The sequence below is a fragment of the Carassius auratus genome, chromosome 38 (genome assembly GCF_003368295.1).
Source record: "Carassius auratus strain Wakin chromosome 38, ASM336829v1, whole genome shotgun sequence".
In the NCBI taxonomy this organism is placed as follows: domain Eukaryota; kingdom Metazoa; phylum Chordata; class Actinopteri; order Cypriniformes; family Cyprinidae; genus Carassius; species Carassius auratus.
In genome coordinates this window covers 159,647-180,850 of record NC_039280.1, presented here as the reverse complement: position 1 = coordinate 180,850, position 21,204 = coordinate 159,647, and the positions used below count along the sequence as shown (strand labels likewise).

At 35.7% G+C, this 21,204-nt stretch overlaps 2 long non-coding RNA genes across 2 annotated transcripts in view; both read left to right on the top strand.

Moving 5' to 3' along the window:
- The window catches only part of LOC113056576 (uncharacterized), a 50,699-nt gene that overhangs the window by 11,463 nt on the left and 18,032 nt on the right, over positions 1-21,204 (top strand). The gene's annotated exons all lie outside the window — the stretch shown is intronic.
- Positions 13,697-14,971, top strand: LOC113056577 (uncharacterized). Its single transcript, XR_003277718.1, has 3 exons — positions 13,697-14,112; positions 14,377-14,488; positions 14,584-14,971. It is a non-coding gene; the product is annotated as an uncharacterized LOC113056577 (long non-coding RNA).

Genomic DNA, 21,204 nt, shown 5'->3' with positions numbered 1-21,204 from the left:
CTGCTGTGACTTGAGGTTTGTCCTGCATCCACGGGAATATTGACTTCCCTGCGTTTAGATTATGTGCATATGTATGTGCTGTGTGTCAGGAGAGATTGCGGCTGGTGGGACTCCTCAGTGAGAGCGCTGGCATACTGATGTGGAAAGCAGGTGCTGTGGGACAGATGTCTTATTACTGCTGCTCCACACACACACACACACACACACACAGTAAAGGAATTGCATCCCGACTGGCTGAAACACTCCTCAGGGAAATGACATCATCTGAGGTGAAGAGTGTGCAGAGAGAGAGAGAGATTTCATTAGCAGTGGAATAAAGTGCTGGGATGTTTAGGAGATATGAAACACAATTTAAGCTGGATTCCCTCATTTTTTCTCTCTTTTATACACCCTTCATCCACTGGATTCTCCTCAGTGGACACTTTGGCAAAACAAAGCCAAAAGCATTATTAATTATAAATGCTAAATTCTTCCTCAGCCTCTAGAATGAGTTGATATATAAATGCTATATATTGAGGAGGACATTTTCTAAATGTTGCAATATGTTTTCATAGCTCATAGCAATATGTGCATTTATTTTTCAAATTATTTCACAATTTTTGTTTTCAAACATTGACTCAGACAGCTTTAATTTCTTAGTTTAAACAATTAGTTTAAAAAGTATTTAACATATTTTTTTCACTTTATTATTAAAACATTAAAAACTGTTTAATTGATGTTTTAAAAATGTTAATAAAAAATATAGATTTATTAAACTAACTGGGACTGTTTACACTTATTTTTCCAGTTATTTTTTTTATATTTTATTTTTTTTAAACAATAAGTTAAAAGTTTTAAATGTCTTTATTAATTGTTCCAATTATATTAAATATTATCTAATATTTAACCGTTTTATTTTTAAAACTAATTAAATAGACTGTTTTAAGTTTGTCTATTTTTAACCTGAATAATTATTTTAAACATTAACTAATTAAACTCTTTTCAATATGTCTTAATTAATAAATTTAGAAATGTATTAATTGTAAAAAAAAATATAACATTTTGTTTAAATCTGGTAATTCCTTTCTTTCATTTTTATGTGTCTCTCAGTCCTCCAAGTGATTTTGGACACTAACTAGAGAATCTCTACCTCTGAGTTCTCCAGAGGTTTCTCTGCTGTTTCCGTCATTTTTCCTGCTGAAATGGAGCTGTTCCTCCTCCGCAGCGCTGGTGTCAGTGATTGGTGATCTGTTTTCATTTGTCAGCTGTTTCTCACGGATGGTGGCACATGACAAAGTAGCTCGACACACTTGATGCCTGATTGATATTTCCTTCCTCGGCACTGTTGTTTTCCAGCAGGTGAATATGAGATGGGAAACAGTACAGAGTGCTGTGGGGCTGCACTTTCAGAGTTTTTAATACAGATGATATTCATCAATGTGGAAGAATGTTTCATTTAGTGTTTGTAGGCTCCAAAACTCTTAAAGTGACAGTCTCTGTACTTGGTTTGAAGAAAATATGAGTGTTCCAGTGCTACAATCCTGGAATGTTGTGTGTTGTTGCTATGGTGATGCTTGGTGGTTGCTAAGGTGTTCTGTGCAGTTGCCTGGGTGAAACCTCAGTTCTATTTTTTTGGTAGTAATTGTGACATCATTGTCGAGTGCAATTCTTCATCATCTCTTAAATATCCAATGGTTGTTGGTTTGCTATTTAGGGAGTGAACAAAGAAAATAGTGTGGCTGAATCCAACAGTTTTGAGCGAGAGAAACCAGATGAATCTGACATGAATTCACTGAAATATATAAACTAAAGTTGGTTTGAGGGGACTCCTGTTAGAATGTGAAGTCATGATCCAGTCAAATGAAGATGAGATAGTTTTATAACCGTGGATTGCTGTTGTTGAACAGTGTTATGAATGTCCTTTCATTGAAAGTGAACAGTAGTGAGCACAATTCAGTGATATATGGTTTATTATAAAACCTGAGTAGGTGATGTAGTAGTAAACGACAAGAAAACATGGCCAGTTGTATTTTATATACTGTGTGTGTGTATGTATGTATATATATAAATATAAATGTATATATATAAATATAAATGTATGAATGAATAAATAAAGCAATTATTATTATTAATTTAATAATAATAATAATATTACTGGCAAAATAATAGTAATAAAACTAATGATAATGATAATAATTATAATTATTATTATTAATATTTAATATTACATTGGCAGTGAAATATAACACTGAATGCCATGAAAACATATATATTTTTTTCAAAAATAAACAAATAAAAACAAAACAAATAAATGTAATAATAATAATAATAATAACAGTAATACTAATAAAAATAATAATAACAATATTGTTATTATTATTATATAAATTATTTATAATTGTTTATTATTTATTATTTTATTTAATTATTTTGCCAATTAAATATAATAAACAATTTCATGAAACATGACCAGATCAAAAATATATATCAATAAATAGATTATTATTTGTCCAGAGAAATATAATAGTGAATTAATGCCAAAACACACACACACACACACACACACACACACACACACACATACATATATATATATATATATATATATATAAGAAATTTCATCAGGGCTAAATATAATTTAAAAATTCTATGATAATATCAGTGCACATTAATTTCTCTGCCAAAGCCTGCATATAATGGTACACAGGTCAGTTTGTCCCACATGTCACTGCAGCAGTATATACTACAATCAGCATTGACTGTAAGGCTCCTAAATATAGACGCTGAGGAACAGAGCTCCTGTCTTCAGGCTACAAACTCCTCTGTGCCACTGACCTGCAGAGTTCACCGGAAAAACATTTGTTTTCCTTTGCCCTTTTGTGTTCCAGGCTGGATCTCTCAAAGCTAATTGTTTAACATACTATATCTGATTTCTAAAGATTGAGCTGTTTTGACATCCAAGCTTTTAGATGTTCTGACTTTTTCAGGGTTAAAGGGGAACCTGCATTTGCTTGTGAGTGAGATCGACTGAATATATGCACCCTAGACACATTTGGCCTGGAGGGAAAGTTGGATGTGTGTTTAACTCGTCCTTTATATGTGTGTGTTGAGCTTGTTGAATATGTGCAAAACCCTAGTACAGTTTGCCAAGCTAGAGACCACTCCGAATAACACTGGTCTGCATCAAATCTGCAGAATAAATAGTCAAGAAATAGTGCTGGTTTTGCTAAGCAAATTACATGTTTTTACAAATGCATGCATTTTGTAGCATTTTTGCTTTCTCCAAATATTTGTAAAGTGAACACTGCAGAAAGACATGATAGGGCTGTGAATAATATTTACAGATCTTACCAAAGCATTTGATCTGGTTGATCATTATATTCTCCTTGATAAATTATATAACATTGGTCTCTCTGAACAGTCCATTTTATGGTTTAACATATCTTCACTACAGACGTCAGTGTGTAATTTTCAATGGTGCTCTCTCTCAGTTTATGATCATGGAAAAGGGTGTTCCACAAGGTTCTAGTTTAGGCCCTCTTTTATTTTCTATTTTCATTAATGACCTCCCACAAATGTGCTCTGACAGTCAAATTCTCTTGTATGCCGATGATGCAGTTATTTATTCTTCAGAACGTGATCCTCACTGCAACTTGATTTTAATACTACTCAAAAGTGGGTTTTGGATAATGGACTTATATTGAATAAAAGTAAGTCATATAGTATGTTATTTTCCACTAGGTCTGACCGAGATATCCAAGGTAATAGTCTAATTATTTGGGTACTCTGGCTCGACTCCAGCCTCTCCTTCAGGCCTCATATTGACTTTATAGTGAAAAAAGTAAATTATAATTTAAGACTATTATATCGTTGAATTAATTGCTTCACACAATTGATTAGATTAAGAATTGTAACAGCTTTTATTTCCTATTATTGATTATGCTGACTTTTTCTATATGAGTACAACAGAATCACACCTTAAATGCCTGAGACACCTTGATAATCCCTTTTTTTTCTGTCCCAAATATATCTAAAGAAATCGGAAGACGTGATTTACTGCTTTTAAATTTAAAGCCCCTTCTGATTGGAACAGCTTACCTTGTTCCTTAAGGTCCATGTCTTCCTTTCCACTCTTTAAGTCAGCCCTTTTAACTTACTAGCAATCCTGTGACCAATGTAAATGTTTCCCTGATGTATGACCTGTATGTAAGAGATTATGTATGTATGCATGTATGTTTGAGAGCATATGTGCATGTATATGTATGTGTTCATGTATGCATGCATGCATGTTTGCGTGCATATGTGTATGTATGTGTATGTAGATATTTTTGTATATGTATGTATATGCAGGTTATATATTTGTTTGTTTTGGTGGCTTCGTCAAATATGGTTCTATCCTGTAATATCTTAATATCATACTATACTGTGTATGTGAATACGCTTTGGACAGAGTTGGGACAGGTTGGGGTGGTTGGTTGTTAGGAAAAGCTTTATGTGCGAGTGTGTAAGTTATCCTTCAATAAAATTAAATGAAATTAAGTCTTTGGGTTGGCAGCGATTCGATACAATTCACAATTCATAGGTTTTCGATTCAAGAACGATTTTTGCAAATTTATAACGATTCGATTCGATTTTAACGATAAGATTCTGCATTCTTTGTGCATTCACAAGATTATTTAAATGCTTCCCCTAAATTCTTTAAATGCTTAGTCAGGGTGCAAATTACACCAGCCTTTATGGCCATAGGTTAGAAAAAAAAAACGTTTTTTTTCATTGTTAGATGTTAGTTTAATGATGCTATTGCATGACATTGCATACGTAAAAATGTATGTAAGCCAAGATTTAAAAAAAAAAGGGCTTTAAAAGTATTATGTATAAGCTAACATTTTGTCACACCAGGGGCATAGCCATTATTTCAGATGTGACAGAAGTGTCAAATACAATCATTTTATGTATGTAGCCTATGTATTATCATAATTAATATTATTTTTTTATTTTTTTTAACAAGGAATTCTCTTCTTTTTATTACTTTTAATTTGCTTTAAGAAATCAAATACACTGCTGGATAATAATCAATCATTTGTAATCGATATTTTTTCCCTAATGGCAATTTTATGATTTTTTTTATATACTACATTCAATTAGCTATTATTAAAAAATATATAATATTTAATTTTTATATATTGTACTTATACATTAGATATTGGAGTACAAATAATAAGAAAATAACTTTTCAGTCTTGTTTTCATTTCATTCATTCTGCTACTTGGTTTTTCTTTGTTATTATTTATAAAATTTACTCACTTTTTCGAGTAAAAAAAAGTTGATGTGGGATTTACTAAAATACATTTTCAAAATTGCTGGTAAATTTCACAAATAATTAAAAAGAAAAAAAGGTAGCATATTGAGTAAATTAAATTTGTAGAAACACTGAAATTGTATTTTCTTATAAAACATGTTCCTAGGATCTTTGTTTTATTTTCAACTTCAATCACCTCAGTTATACACTGTAAAACAAAACAAAAACCAAAAAAAAAGTATACATTTTATATATATATAAATATATATATATATATAAATATATAAAATGTATACTTTTTTGTTTTTTTGTTTTTTTGGTTTTACAGTGTATAACTGAGGTGATTATAATACATTTTTTGCATCCAGAGCAGATTTTTTCCTAAGGAAAATCAAAGGTAATAGATGAGTTTGCACCAAATTCAAGAAATAACACTACACTGTAAAACCTGTGAATTTAACGGTAAAAGACTGTAAAAATGCTACAATAAAAACTGGTTAAATGATTAACGGTAGGTTACCCTACTACTGTATATATGGTGGGTAACTGCATTTGACATTACATGTAATTTTACGGTAATGTACCGTTTTTGGAAGTGAAAAGACGGTATAATTTACACTGAATAACCAAGAATTTCTTCTTAGATTTTTCTTTTCAATTAGGGCAGTACAGTATTTAACATTTAACTGTAAATTTAAGTTTAAACTATAAAACCTAAAATTTCGCTACCATATTTTTCACGGTTAAATTCCGCCAACCACAGCTTACATTTTTCTTACTGTAAATTGTAGCAATTTTTTTTCAGTGTAGAAAACACTGTTTAAAGACTGATACTGCTGGTGACCCACCTGTTTCTCTCTCTACTCTTTTGAAGAACAACTAACGTTTTATTCATCCGTCTGAAAGTTATACTCTGAATCTTTCCTCCCACTACAAAGACATTGAGCTCAAAGGCAGAGCCTCTCATTAGCGTGGGCGGATGAAGATCCTGGCAGCCTTTGTTGTATGAAAGTGCTGGAACAGCGTCTGTGAAGTCCATCACCGGAGGGAGCGTCGGTCAGCTTAGATTGTGTTCCTCATCAGGAGATGGCAAGAATTGTAGGACGGTGTGATTGATTTGCACTACAAAGTGAAAGTGAGGGCTCATGTGTGACTCTTGAGGACGGACCACCCACAATCTTGAGACTGAGAACGCATGAACCAATCATCAGCATCAACAGTCCAAACCTACATTTAATTTCCCGATATGCTAGAAAGTGTTTGTGACAAATGGGTGTTTCAGGTCTGTTTGAATGATCAAAGATGAGTTTGATGCTGTGACTGTGCTTGGGAACTGCAGTTAAAATCGTGGCTGTTCATTGGCTGTAGATGATGTTCAGATTCATATGTTGTGATTTCTCCAGTTTTTACAGACTGTGATATTGGTCTATTAAGAGATTAAAATGTTGATTTGTTTTGTTCAAAGTATTAAAAAAATAAGTGCTATCAAACAATTAATCACGTTCCAAAATAAAATTTTTTTTTATATAATATTAGTTTTGTGTGCGTGCTGTGTATATTATGTATATACTGTATAAATACACAAACATGCATGTATATATTTTGAAAATATTTACGTGTTTAGGTGCATATATTCATATAATTTCAATCTATTTAATATAACAAATAATGTTTCTTAAATACATGCATGTGTATTTATATATAAGTTTTAAATATACACATTGCACACACTTGGGTAGATAAAAACCTATTATTTTGAATGCCTTTTTTCACGATTAATTGTTTGACAGCACTTATTAAAATATATTTTGTTGACTCTGGTGCAAAGTCTTTAGGTTTAATTTTAGTTACATTTTACAGTTTAAATTGGCAGTTATTTAAGTGACAGTGCTGAGAAATAAAGGCTATGGCTTTAATTTCAATACGTTGCATCATGATGTCAAAACTTTTGTTTGGAGGTGATGCAATTTTGAGATCTGACTTCGTGCAAAACTTTTGGAGCTTAGTCTAAAAAACTCTAGAATCATCTGAGATTGGCAGATGCAACTTGGTTTGATATTTTGTATGTGATGCAAAGGAATTTGTGTCTAAATACTTTATTGGGGGCCAATATGAGATCAGATCTGCACTGAAAGCCAATTATTATTTCATTGAATCTGCAATAAACTGCAGCGCTTTTGCTTAATGTGTGAATTGGATAAGATATATGCTTGCAAACGAAATGAGTTTGCACATGTGTGTTCCTCTGTATGGCGTGGACTGCTGTCACTGTGATTGATTTGGTTGAATCCCGCTGGCTAGTGGCTGTGGTACATGAAAGGGCCTTCAGATGTTGAAGAGACCCAGAATTCCCTCTGGTTCGGCCTTCTGTGCTTCTCATCTTCCAACCTGGTCTTCATCGTTTTTATAAATGCTCACGCAACAAGGTCTTTAGATTCTGGATGAGATTCTGATGCTTTTTTGTCAAGTTGTTGTTGGGTATAGAGTCAAGCCAAAGAAATAATTATTCCTCAGACTATTCTAACTTGATGCATTTCAATTGAAAAGTAATTAGTACTGTATCTTCTACATTTTTCCCCAGACAGCAACATAGTGTTGGCCCAGATCGCATTAAATCCATGTGGGCCAGATGTGGGCCAGACCCGGGCCGAAACTGCTTGCTGTCTGGGTCTTCTTTGTTAAACTGAAAGGAATAGTTCACCCAAAAATAAACATTCGCGTGAAAATATTCACCATCCACAATGTAGATGAGTTTGTTTCTTCATCAGGTTTGGAGAAATGTAGCATTGCATCCCTTTTTCATCAATGGATGCTCTGCAGTGAATGGGTGCCGTCAGAATGAGAGTCCAAACAGCTGATAAAAACATCACAATAATAATCCACAGCACTCCTACTGTAGGAAACAAATCCTTAAATAATCCATGATAACACTTTCATAAAGTTTCATATCAAAATCCACCAACACATTCATTTACAGTTGTTTTCTCTCGTAAACGGTGCTTGATCTGTGCAGATTTCTCTCCTGATTCAGACCAGATTACTTTATCGCTGGAAGAAGCGTTATTATGAATTAAGGTCTGTCTTGAAGTAGGAAAGGCTCCAAGTATAATTTATAGATGCTTTTAATGTCTTTGAGCATCTTCTTGTTCTGGTCTTGGTCTTGGATCTGTGAATGCAGATAATGTGAAATCTGTGAAAATAGAAATTAAGTGCTTACATCACAGTTTAGTGCGTGTGTGTGTGTGTGTGTGTGTCGGTGTATACACACACACACACACACACACACACAATAGTAGTCAACATCTGAAGTGGATCAAAAAAAGTTCTTGAAAGTTGTCTTAAGACAAGAACGCATTTATTTTCGCTTTTAAAGTCAATATGAAACAATATTCACAACCAATTTTATGTCTGTAAGGAAGTATTTCTGAGTGGAACAGGATATTAAAAATAAAATGAATGGTGTGAATTGTGATTTCATGTCGACTTCAAGGCAAAAACATAATAACAGATGGTGCTCCACTCTCCCATGGTCACCTCATGCCAGCGTCTTCTCTGTCTGTGCCTCAGGCTCCACTAATAACACGACTGTCATCTGAAATAGCTGGAGGGAGAGAAATAGAGGGATAATGAGAGGAATCTCAGAGGAATCAGACATAAGAGCTCATCTCCAGGTTCCTCTGATGATAGAAGACTTTGTGTACAGAATCGTTATATCTGAATCCATTGTGGAAATTATGGATGCAATAAAAAAAATGAAAAATCAACATTAATAATCTATACAGTATCCTTAAAATGTCAAATACCCATATTACCATATTATTAGTTTATATAGTATTTAAATAGTACATTTCATTGTTGCATTTCATTTTTAGGTAATATTTTTGACTTGTTTTCCAGTAAAAGAAATGTATATACAGTATATACTGTATCCACACACACTCACCTAAAGGATTATTAGGAACACCGCACTTATACTGTGTTTGACCCCCTTTCGCCTTCAGAACTGCCTTAATTCTACCTGGCATTGATTCAACAAGGTGCTGAAACCATTATGAAATTTTGGCGCATGTTGATAGGATCGCATCCTGCAGTTGATGGAGATTTGTGGGATGCACATCCAGGGCACGAGGCTCTCGTTCCACCACATCCCAAAGATGCTCTATTGGGTTGAGATCTGGTGACTGTGGGGCCATTTTAGTACAGTGAACTCATTGTCATGTTCAAGAAACCAATTTGAAATGATTTGAACTTTGTGGCATGGTGCATTATCCTGCTGGAAGTAGCCATCAGAGGATGGGTACACTGTGGTCATAAAGGGATGGACATGGTCAGAAACAATGCTCAGGTAGGCCGTCGCATTTAAACTGTGCCCAAGTGCCAAGAAAACATCCCCCACACCATTACACCACCACCAGCAGCCTGCACAGTGGTAACAAGGCATGATGGATCCATGTTCTCATTCTGTTTACGCCAAATTCTGACTCTACCATCTGAATGTCTCAACAGAAATCCAGACTCATCAGACCAGGCAACATTTTTCCAGTCTTCAACTGTCCCATTTTGGTGAGCTCGTGCAAATTGTAGCCTCTTTTTCCTATTTGTAGTGGAGATGAGTGGTACCCGGTGGGGTCTTCTGCTGTTGTAGCCCATCCGCCTCAAGGTTGTGTGTGTTGTGGCTTCACCAATGCTTTGCTGCATACCTCGGTTGTAACGAGTGGTTATTTCAGTCAAAGTTGCTCTTCTATCAGCTTGAATCAGTCGGCCCATTCTCCTCTGACCTCATCAACAAGTCATTTTCGCCCACAGGACTGCTGCATACTGGAGGTTTTTCCCTTTTCACACCATTCTTTGTAAACCCTAGAAATGGTTGAGCGTGAAGATCCCAGAAACTGAGCAGATTGTGAAATACTCAGACCGGCCCGTCTGGCACCAACAACCATGCCACGCTCAAAATTGCTTAAATCACCTTTCTTTCCCATTCTGACATTCAGTTTGGATTTCAGGAGATTGTCTTGACCAGGACCACACACCTAAATGCATTGAATCAACTGCCATGTGATTGGTTGATTAGATAATTGCATTAATGAGAAATTGAACAGGTGTTCCTAATAATCCTTTAGGTGTGTGTGTGTGTGTGTGTGTGTGTGTGTGTGTGTGTGTGTGTAAAACAAGATATACAGACACAAACTTACTAAAATTTTTACAAAAATGGACAATATAAAAATAAAAGCTAGCTCAAAAGTACTATTACCATTGTACTATTACAATATAACTTATATAAGTAACTTATATTACTATATGAGCTCTATTACTATTACTTCAAAAGTACTAATTGTTTGTTGTGCATTTTTTTGTCAGTATCTTTGTCTTGCTTTCCAGTAAAAAAAAGGCCTGCATAAAGATAAAAAGATTATATAAATAGACATGCACAGGTATATTGAAGATTTTTCAATCTATTCGAAATCAAATTATTTTTATTATCTCACAAAGAGTTTTGTTTTCTACGATCTAACCAAATTTAGTGTGTTTTGTGCTTGTATTTGCAGTGTGTGGACAAATCATGAACAATAACACCAGAAGCATATATAATAGTCCATTTGAATTTGATGTTTACTCTAAAGTTTGTATCACTGGGTTTTATTAGCTCTCGTTTCTCTCTCTCGTACCTCAGATGACGTGAGAGAGTTGAAGTGATTCTGGCAGGAATCCACCGAACGCAGGGCGAGATGGAGGGCGTGTGGCGCAGCCGTCCCACTGAGCTCAAAATGGTCCCAGATGGGCTGTGACAGGTTTGACGGGTGGCTGCAGATCTCCGCTGTCAGGGTTTCCAGGGGGAGGATTATTTTGGGCTTCTGGAGAGACTGTGTCCACGGGGCACCATTTTGCACATTTCTGAGTTGCTGGTGTGGCAACAAAAATAAAAGGCAGCTAATTGGATTCTATCAGAGCCACACAAAGCCCAGAGTAAAGCAGCACTGGAAGCACACCCGACGGCTTCATGTTAATCTGCTGAGCTCAAGGCTTTATCAATAATTATTCATCAGCGGAAACATTCAAGCATGAACAGCAGCAGCAGAAAAGCTGTTGGATGATTGAATGAAAACTGCATAGAGCTGTTGCAAAGACAATTAGGTGTTCAGTTATAAATATAATTTTGTCTTGATATCATAAAACAAAGTAGAAATAGCTTTCAAAAATGTTTGGCTATTAAAAATTCAGCTAGTATCAAGTAATAATTTCCCCCCAAAAACTAAGGGAATTTTTTTAAATATAATTTTATAAATAATTGTTTTTAACGGGCCGTTTGGAATTTTTGCATAGTAACGTTATTTCCATTTAACATTTTTCATGAACTTAAAAATAAACTTAAAATTAAACTTCAAAATAATTTTTAATCAGATCATAAAATAAAATATAAATGTTACACATAAAGCTTTAAAAACTTAAACATATATATATATATATTAGTGCTGTCAATCGATTAAAAAAAATTTACTAATTAATCGCACAATTTTTTAAAATTAATCGCGATTAATCGCGATTAATCGCAATTAAAAGACTGAAACTTTTTGGATATGTAAAATGTAAATAATTAATGTAAACTCAAGACAAAGAAACTATTTAAATTCAAAATATGATTGTTTATTGGAATTTTTGTTTAACTTGTAACACAGATTTTCTCATGTAAACAACATACCTGCAATAAACCATCAATATCCTCCAAATTAACTGTTGGCTTGAAAGCCATATTTATTACAGAAATAAAAACACAGGCATGTAAGTACCATTTGAATTTCAAAACAATCAATGCCAATAAAAAACAAAAATTATTTCCATGTTGAATTCTAAGTGGACTGCAAAAAAATTCCAAAGTATAGTCATTGCCAGTGCTTTAAGTGGGCTGGTATGCACTCAGTACCGCCACTTCCAAATATAGCTCTTGAGCGTACCGCCACCTCTCCGTGCGCCCAGAACGTGCTTGTAGCATACCAGTACGCTCATTTGGACATCTGTTTTAATAGAGGTTTTAATCTTTTACCTGCACTGCCGATTTTCAGAGCGCCCTTCACAATGCAAGCTTCCTAATTCATCCCACCCAGAGCAGAAACTACATTACCCATTCACCCTTAAGTTACACAAGTGAATAGCGCATGTGTCGCTTTTCCACTGTTAAGTGTCAACAACTCAACGTGGGCGGAGAAGGTGTGTGAAACTCGTTGTGAGTTATACTAAAGCAAAATCTTGAGTATTTATTGTCTGATAAACATTAAAAACTGTCTGCGGAGGTTGAGTCGTCCTGCAGCCCCCGCTTGCGGTTCATTGGCTGCAGCATCTTTTTTCTAAGTTCTAAAAAAATACCGTAGACGGCAAGGCACAAATTTAGATATTCATTTATCTAATTAATCTATAGCCTATGCACAAAGACAATATGATCTTTTTGTCCCCTTTTTGTTTTAAAGCTTGATGAAGAGAGAGAGAGCGCAAGTTGCTGCAGCTGAGGAGGACAGTGATGCACGCGCACAGGAGTGATTGACAGTTCGCGGCACTGTGTACAAAAAATACTCCGCTACACAATTATTTCGTTATTTTTGTTTAAGCTTATTAACGTTAGCGTTACAGAAAGGTCTGATTTACGCACTGTTACAGTCATTGTTTTTTTTTTTTTTTACAATGACATTTGAGTTCATGATTTTAATGTTGCTGTTTCTTGTGGCAGACTGAAGAGTAATCCGGCAGAGTTTTATACTGAAACTTTCCGTCTAAAAGTCCTTCCTTGGTCTTATCCATATTTCTTTGCACGTTGAACACACATAGGCCACAACTGGAAATAAAAAAAACTGCAACAGCGTTAATTGCGTTATTTTTTTTTAACGCGTTAAATATTTCAAATTAATCGAATGCGTTAACGCGCTAATTTTGACAACACTAATATATATATATATATATATATATATATATATATATATATATATATATATATAATATAAAATTAGAGGAAAAACCTAAAAGAAAGAGAGAGAGAAATCTGGCCTAAAATATTTGAATAATATCTGAAAACAAAATATTAATAAAAAAATTTTTACAAATGCACACACCAGTTTTACTAAAACTCAAGAAAAGGCCTACATGTTTATGTGGTCATACAGTGTGTGATATGAGGAATGATCACTGAAGTCATGAATCAATCGTTCTTCATTTTGTGGAGACTAGTGAGATGTGCTTGACAGGTTTTGTGAACATATATTCATCACTCTACATGACTGTATTCTGCTGATGCGTAAGTGTGGACAGTGTCAAAATGGCTTTCCTGCTGCCGTTTTAAAGAGATGCTTGATGGATTTTGGTGATACTTTGACCCTCACAATTTATGAGCTGCTCCGCAGATAAATGATGTCACAAAATAAAATCATGCAGCGCTCTAAAAGCCAACAGCAATCAATACACAAATCGTCATGTGTGAGTATTTACAGGCAGCGTGCCATCATTTCTGAGCTCTTTTAGATGATTGGACTTTTTCTATTTAAGACGGAGTGTGCGGTGTCAATCACATTATGTGAGGTCAGTGTGTAAATCAGTGCTAAATTATATATCTTTCAATATATTTTATGCATATTTGAGAGATGATCGTACGATACATTTTAGGATTTATGAGGCCCCTGGTGTTTTTGACAGAATGTGACCCCGGTCAGATGGGTTCAAGTGTTGTTGTTTTAAACTCCAGGCCAGCAGAGGTCACTGTGACACCACTGCTAGCTGATGCTGCCGTCCTCTGAAGGAGCAGCTGCATTTTGGACTCCGGTTATGAAGGCAGTAAATACCTGGGAAAAAATACAGTATGTCAACTGTTCCAACCACTAGTGTACCTTTTGCATAAACACTCAGAATACCATAGCAACAGCATAGCAACATTCTAAAAACACAAAGAACGCTGTTAGAATGTTGCTATGCTGTTGCTATTGTGTACTTGTTGTTTTTAGAATGTTGTTATGCTGTATGCTGTTCTGAGTGGTTTTATGTCTGTGTGAAAATATAAAATTCTAAAACACACTGTTATATTTTTTTTGTGTTTGCACACTCTTATGTAACACTCGAAGCAGAGCGGAACGAGTGAAGAAGAAGCTTTGTCCCCTTTTATGCCAAAGACAATGATGGTTCCCTTCTACACTTCCATCATTGAGTCCATTCTCACCACATCTCCATCACCATCTGGTACGCTGCTGCCCCTGCCCAGGACAAAGGCCAAATGCAAACTTGTCATCTGCTCTGCTGAGAAGGTAATCGGATGCAACCTTCCATCTTTTCAGGATCTGTACACTTCCAGGACCCTGAAGCGGGTGTTTAAGATTGTGGCTGACAATTCTCACCAGGACCAGGACCTCACGCCACAAAAACGGTTTCTTTCCATCTGCAACTGTCCTTATCAACAATACCCAGGCTAGTTGAGCTCCCAGTGCTTCTTACTCACGCCAGTGGACTTTACACTTGGCTAAAAAAAAACAACAACAACAACAAAAAAAAAAACACCATACACACACACAGACATCCCAACCTGCAAAAAGTCATTTCAGGGAGGTATCCAGAAGACCTCACCTCAACATGCCTTTTGCAATCATATAACCCGCCATGGGCAATGCTTGAGCAAGACTGTAATTATGTTTTACATCTATAAGACGGGTACTTTTTTTTGTTTTTTTGTGGCACTCTCCCTCTGCCATGGTGCTCCTGTTTCTAGATAGACATAACTGATTAATTTTGTTCGGGAGAAGAGATAAAAGCCCACCCACACTGACAATTGATGGGTTGATTTGCAGAAACAGGCCAATCAGGATGCTCTCTGTCTGACATGCGCTTCGCACACACGCACATTAGCACACACACGCAAGGTCTCTCGCTCCCTCTCCGTCTCTGCCGTGCGCGCACTACACGGTTTGAAACACAGTATCTGTTTCGCATGCGCGCTTTTGCTCGCTCGGTCTAGATTCCGGGAGATTTTAACTAATTTGCGGGTCTCAGGGAGCCGCTTTCAATATGCGGGAGACTCCCGGAACTTCCGGGAGACTTGGGATGTCTGCACACATGTTGTTTCACATGTGTTACATTAACACACAACTCGGGCTGCTATATTCTTCTTAAAGGGGGGGGGGGGGGGGGTGAAATGCTATTTCATGCATACTGAGTTTTTTACACTGTTAAAGAGTTGGATTCCCATGCTAAACATGGACAAAGTTTCAAAAATTAAGTTGTACGTTTGAAGGAGTATTTTTGTTCCAACAAAACCTCTTCCGGTTTGTCACAAGTTTCTGAAAGTTTTTTTCGGAAATGGAGCGGAATTTCCTTATATGGGTCCTGAGGCCCTTCTGCCGGAATAGCGCGCGCTCCCATATAGTGAGGCTGAGCACAAACATTTCACTGATCAGAGCGATTCACTGATCAGAGCGAGAGCATCGCGAAAAGTCACAAAAGAAGTGTGTTTTTGGTTGCCAGGGCAAGACAACCCCGCACAGATTACCAAAAAAAACAGCATTAAGGGACCAGTGGATGGAGTTTATTTTTACAGAGCATCAACGGAGTTGTGCAAGTGTTTTTGTTTGTTCCCTGCATTTCGAAGATGCTTGTTTTACAAACAAGGCCCAGTTTGACGACGGATTTGCGTATCGTTTATTTCTTAAGGATGATGCAATCCCAACGAAAAAGGGTCACTCACGATCGTGTGTTGGAACCGCAGGCGGTGAGTAAAACTGCTTCAAATATTTCTGTGTTGTTAACTTAGCTATCAGCGCATAAGCACATCAAGTAAACAACATGCGATGTTCCACATGTACAGCTTAAAAAAAATAAATAAATAAAAAAGACGACATAAAGTGGAACTTAGTCATTTTCCAAAACCGCTAAGCAAATATATACAGTTTCAGTACATATTCTTAGTTTTCCTACCCGTGAACTGTTTGTTCTCTTTATCATCCATTAGATTGTTTTCTTTATTATAAATATTATTTGTGAATGTTTGATTTTGAACTTTAATTAAATAGAGACTTCTTGGAATTCACATCAGGGGTTGTGATTCTTCTTTGTTATATGTTCGGCCTGTGTCCTTAGAATTCACGAGCCTTGAAATGGTAATGGGCCGTAACAACCACATAGCATACCGCCTTTGCTGATGCTGCTCTTGTTAAATTTCAGCCTCTGGATCTGTGTCACAGCTTCCAGACGCTCTCAACACAAAAGCCTACTGGCGCTCGTGATTCTTTAGCTCCGCCCACACGTCATGCCTCTAGGCGCTCGTGTTTTTCCGGGAAAAATCGTTACAGACTATCTTTCTCTTATAAATATGATAAAAATAAAGACTTTCTGGAGTTATGAAGGGTGCAGTACTACTCTATAGGTACTCAAGATTAACAGGATATTGAGTGAAAACTAGCATTTCACCTCCCCTTTAAGCTTTGCACTGGCTCCTCTCTGCACATTTTGCACAATGTTCAGGAATGTTCAGTTTAGGTTAGTGTTCATGTTTATTTTGTATTTGATATCTTTATCTTCCTGATTTTTTCTCTCCACTCTTACTTTATAGATTTTACTTGTCTTATTTTAAAATTGCTTATCACATTGTTGTTTTATTTATTCTTGTTTTTCTTTTGTCTTTGTCAAGCACCAATTTACCATACATGCATACAGTACTTGGCAATAAATGTGATTCTCATTCTGATTGTGATTCTGATTGTGTCACACAATCAACGTTCTGAGGGGATTTTAGCTCCACCCTTTTGGTACCCTTTGCTATGCTATGTTCCATAACCGAAGGGTACCAAAAAAGTGTTACTTTACAGTTCGCTATTTTGACTTCTGACAGAGGAAATGGAAATAATTGCTTACCTTACCACACCATAAATGTGTTACTATGCATTGGTAGGGTTTTCTGGGTGAATTATTATTTTTATTTCTTTAGTATGTTGCTAGACATTTGTTAGGGTTAGGGATGATCGTTCAAAATAAAATAAAACAAAGAAAAATAAATTAAAACCTTTTTAATGTTAACACAAATTAACCACAAAATAACTATGGTTTTGCTACACTGACCATACCTTAATTGTGGTATTTGTAGTAATACTGTGGTTATACAAATGGTAATCAATCCATCAAAAATCTGGGTGCAACACTTTACTATAATAAAATAGTTAATTTTCATAAGGGATATTCCTATGCATTTGTTAGAGTAGCCTGAGTAGTTTTAGAATATAGATAGTCTTTTATGGTTTGCTTGCAATTTTACCATGAAGTGGTATGTTTAACATGTTGCTAACGTGTTTCTACACATGTTTTAACATGATGGCATGATTTGACATTGTTAGAAAAGCATGTTTCTAACATGTTTTTAACTTGCTGTTAGCATGATTTGGCACATTGCTAGGATGTTGTGACGTTTTCTAAAATTACTAGCATGTCAGATTTCTTAAGACAACCTAAATAGCACAGTATTTTTGAAGGTGATACCCCACTGCTAAATGCCAGCACAGTGGGTGTGAGCGGTAGTGGGGGGTTTTTGAACCGGCTTCAAAGCTCAAATCGATTTTGATTATCTATCAGATTTACCGTGTGTGCAATGGCAGTGAACAGGAGGCCCAATTTACCCCAAGAACAATTAGACCACAGGCTAAGGAAATCTCCAACACATGCTGCAGAGGAGACAGACTGTAAACAAACACTCACCGCACTCCTAGAGACTTTAAGAGGGGATCATGTGCTAATATAATGAAGCTTAAAGATGTCACTTCTTATTCAGATTTACTTGCCTGCTGTGAATAGAGAGCTGGGGCACACTTGAAGGATTTAATGTTATGTTGTGCAGGTCTCTCTGGAGGGGCCATGTCAGGATCAAAGATCTTCTGGAGGGCAGGCTTTTCTGGAAATCATTTATCTTCTTGAAGACAGTAACGAAATTTGTGTTGAAACTACTGACACACTTCAAACATAACTAGATTTGCATGTCCTGAGGGAAACAGCCATACATGGCAGCCTAACAGCAGTCTTAAAGATTTAAGCAAGCTTTGTGTCCTACACAAATGTGACACAAAATCTGAGTCTATAGGTGCTTATGTGCTGAAGCTATGCTACATCTGAGAACCCTGCAAATCACTGATTTTAAAACAGTGCTGCATCAAGGTAAGTTGGTTTGTGAAGTGGCACTTTGCATTTTGACCAAAAGTTGTAGCCATCCATTGATTCCTCACAACACCCTGGCATTCTAAAAACCTCCCAGGCCAATCTAGGAACTGTTAAACAATTAGCATAAAACCACCCAGAACCCCAAGGCAATTCCTTTGCAAGACGTTAAAATCACTCGGATCACCCTGTCAGCTCCATAGCAACATGCATACAACTACACAGGACAGCATAGCAACTGCATGGTAGCATGTTAAAACAGTCCTGAACACCCTAGCAACTGCATAGCGAAATGTTTACAAACAACCCAGAACACCCTAGCAACTGCATAGCAACATGTTTACAAACAACCCAGAATACCATAGCAACTACACAGCTTCATGTTTAAAAAAATACCCTAAACACCATAGCAACTAGACAGCTACATGTTTTTTTTAAAAACACCCTAAACACCATGGCAACATGTTAAAAACCACCATGAACACCATAGCAACTACACAGCTACATGTTTTTAAAAAAAAAACCTAAACACCATAGCAACATGTTAAAAACCACCATGAACACCATAGCAACATGTTAAAAACCACCATGAACACCATAGCAACTACACAGCTATATGTTTTTAAAAACACCCTAAACATCATACCAACATGTTAAAAACACCCGAAACACCATAGCAACTACACAGCTACATGTTTAAAAAAAGACCCTGAACACCATAGCGACTACACAGCTTCATGTTTTTCAAAAACACCCTGAACACCATAGCAACTACACAGCTTCATGTTTATAAAAACACCCTGAACACCATAGCAACTACACAGCTTCATGTTTTTTAAAAAACACCCTAAACACCATAGCAACATGTTAAAAACCACCATGAACACCATAGCAACTACACAGTTACATGTTTTTAAAAAACACCCTAAACATCATAGCAACATGTTAAAAACCACCATGAACACCATAGCAACATGTTAAAAACTACCATGAACACCATAGCAACTACACAACTGTATGTTTTCTAAAACACCCTAAACATCATAGCAACATGTTAAAAACCGCCAAGAACACCATAGCAACATGATAAAAACCACCATGAACACCATAGCAACATGTTAAAATCCACCATGAACACCATAGCAACACGTTAAAATCCACCATGAACACCATAGCAACATTTTAAAAACCACCATGAACACCATAGCAACTATACAGCTATATGTTTTTAAAAACACCCTAAACATCATAGCAACATGTTAAAAAACCATCCTGAACACCATAGCAACTACACAGCTTCATGTTTATAAAAACACCCTGAACACCATAGCAACTACACAGCTTCATGTTTATAAAAACACCCTGAACACCATAGCAACTACACAGCTTAATGTTTAAAAAGAAACACCCTAAACACCATAGCAACATGCAGGGGTGATAGCGTTCCGGCACCACGCCGGATTTCCGGCGTAGGCTACTGTGGCTGCGAAAAAAAAAATAAAAAAAAATTCAGGTTCTGGTTATATTGGTCTACGGCGGCGTTTTAGTGCCATGTTAAAAAAATAATAAAAATAATAATAATAATAAAAAAGATTGTCTAATGTTTATTTGATGTCTGTTTTTAAAAGCACGGAAGAGAATATGTGCTGTTATGTTAGACATCGTTTCAGCTATTAAAATAGTTCCGTTTTGTATGTATGGCAAAATTATTTCGTTTCTGTTTTTATTAATTAAGTTGTAATGGGAAGATTAGTCAGATATACATAAGGTATAGGCGCATATCCAATGGTTTGTGCGGAGAGTGGAAGCTTGCACAATGCAATACAGAGGCGCAAGAGCCGTCACTTGCACTTTTTTTTATCCAGTAGAAACGAATTATCCTCAAAACAATACATGCCTTACCAACATCAAATACATAGATGGGGAGATTTAAATTATTGCTTAACGAAATAAAACAAATCAAACCAAAAACTCTTTCATTATATCTGTAAAGATGCATTTCTCGCGTCAAAGTGGAGATTTCTATTAAGGATCTTGTCACTGATTTAGAATACACTAGTTTATTCATAAATAATTCAAATATCCCCTTACCCTCCGACACATTCATTGTTATGTACAAGGAATACAAGTTGATGTAGACTAATATAAATTTAAAATACATCGTTTTAATAAATACAAATCAGCAAAACTGTTTCAAGTGATTATTCAATTAAAAGTATCAATGAGTAAAACATTATGTTGACCAGGTGGATTATTCATTGAAATCATGGATAATGACATTTAGTTTTATTTTCATCATGAATGACAGCGCACCGTGTATTTACAGACAAACAAAATCTGCAGACGTCTCTTTACTGCGGAAGTGAACTTAATAAAACAGAAACGAAATCAATGTGTCATACATACAAAACGGAACTGTTTTAATAGCTGAAACTATATCTAAACGTTTTGCTATGTTCTGTCTATGCAAACAGAACAGCAGTAGGCTACATAGGCTAATAAATCAAGTGCGTCATCGTCACAACCATAGCCTTGTTTCCGCACGGAATAAAGTATTTTATTCTCGGAACATTTCGACTTTATTCTCCGACTTTATTTTTAATATTAATATTATTATTATTTTTTGCAGAGGTTAGATATTTCGACTTTATTCTCTGAATATTCCGACTTTAATCTCGGAGTTTCGACTATCTCGGAAACTTAGATTTTTTTTTTATTAAATAATTTTTTTTTTTTTTTACATGGCACTATATGTCGTCGTACTGATC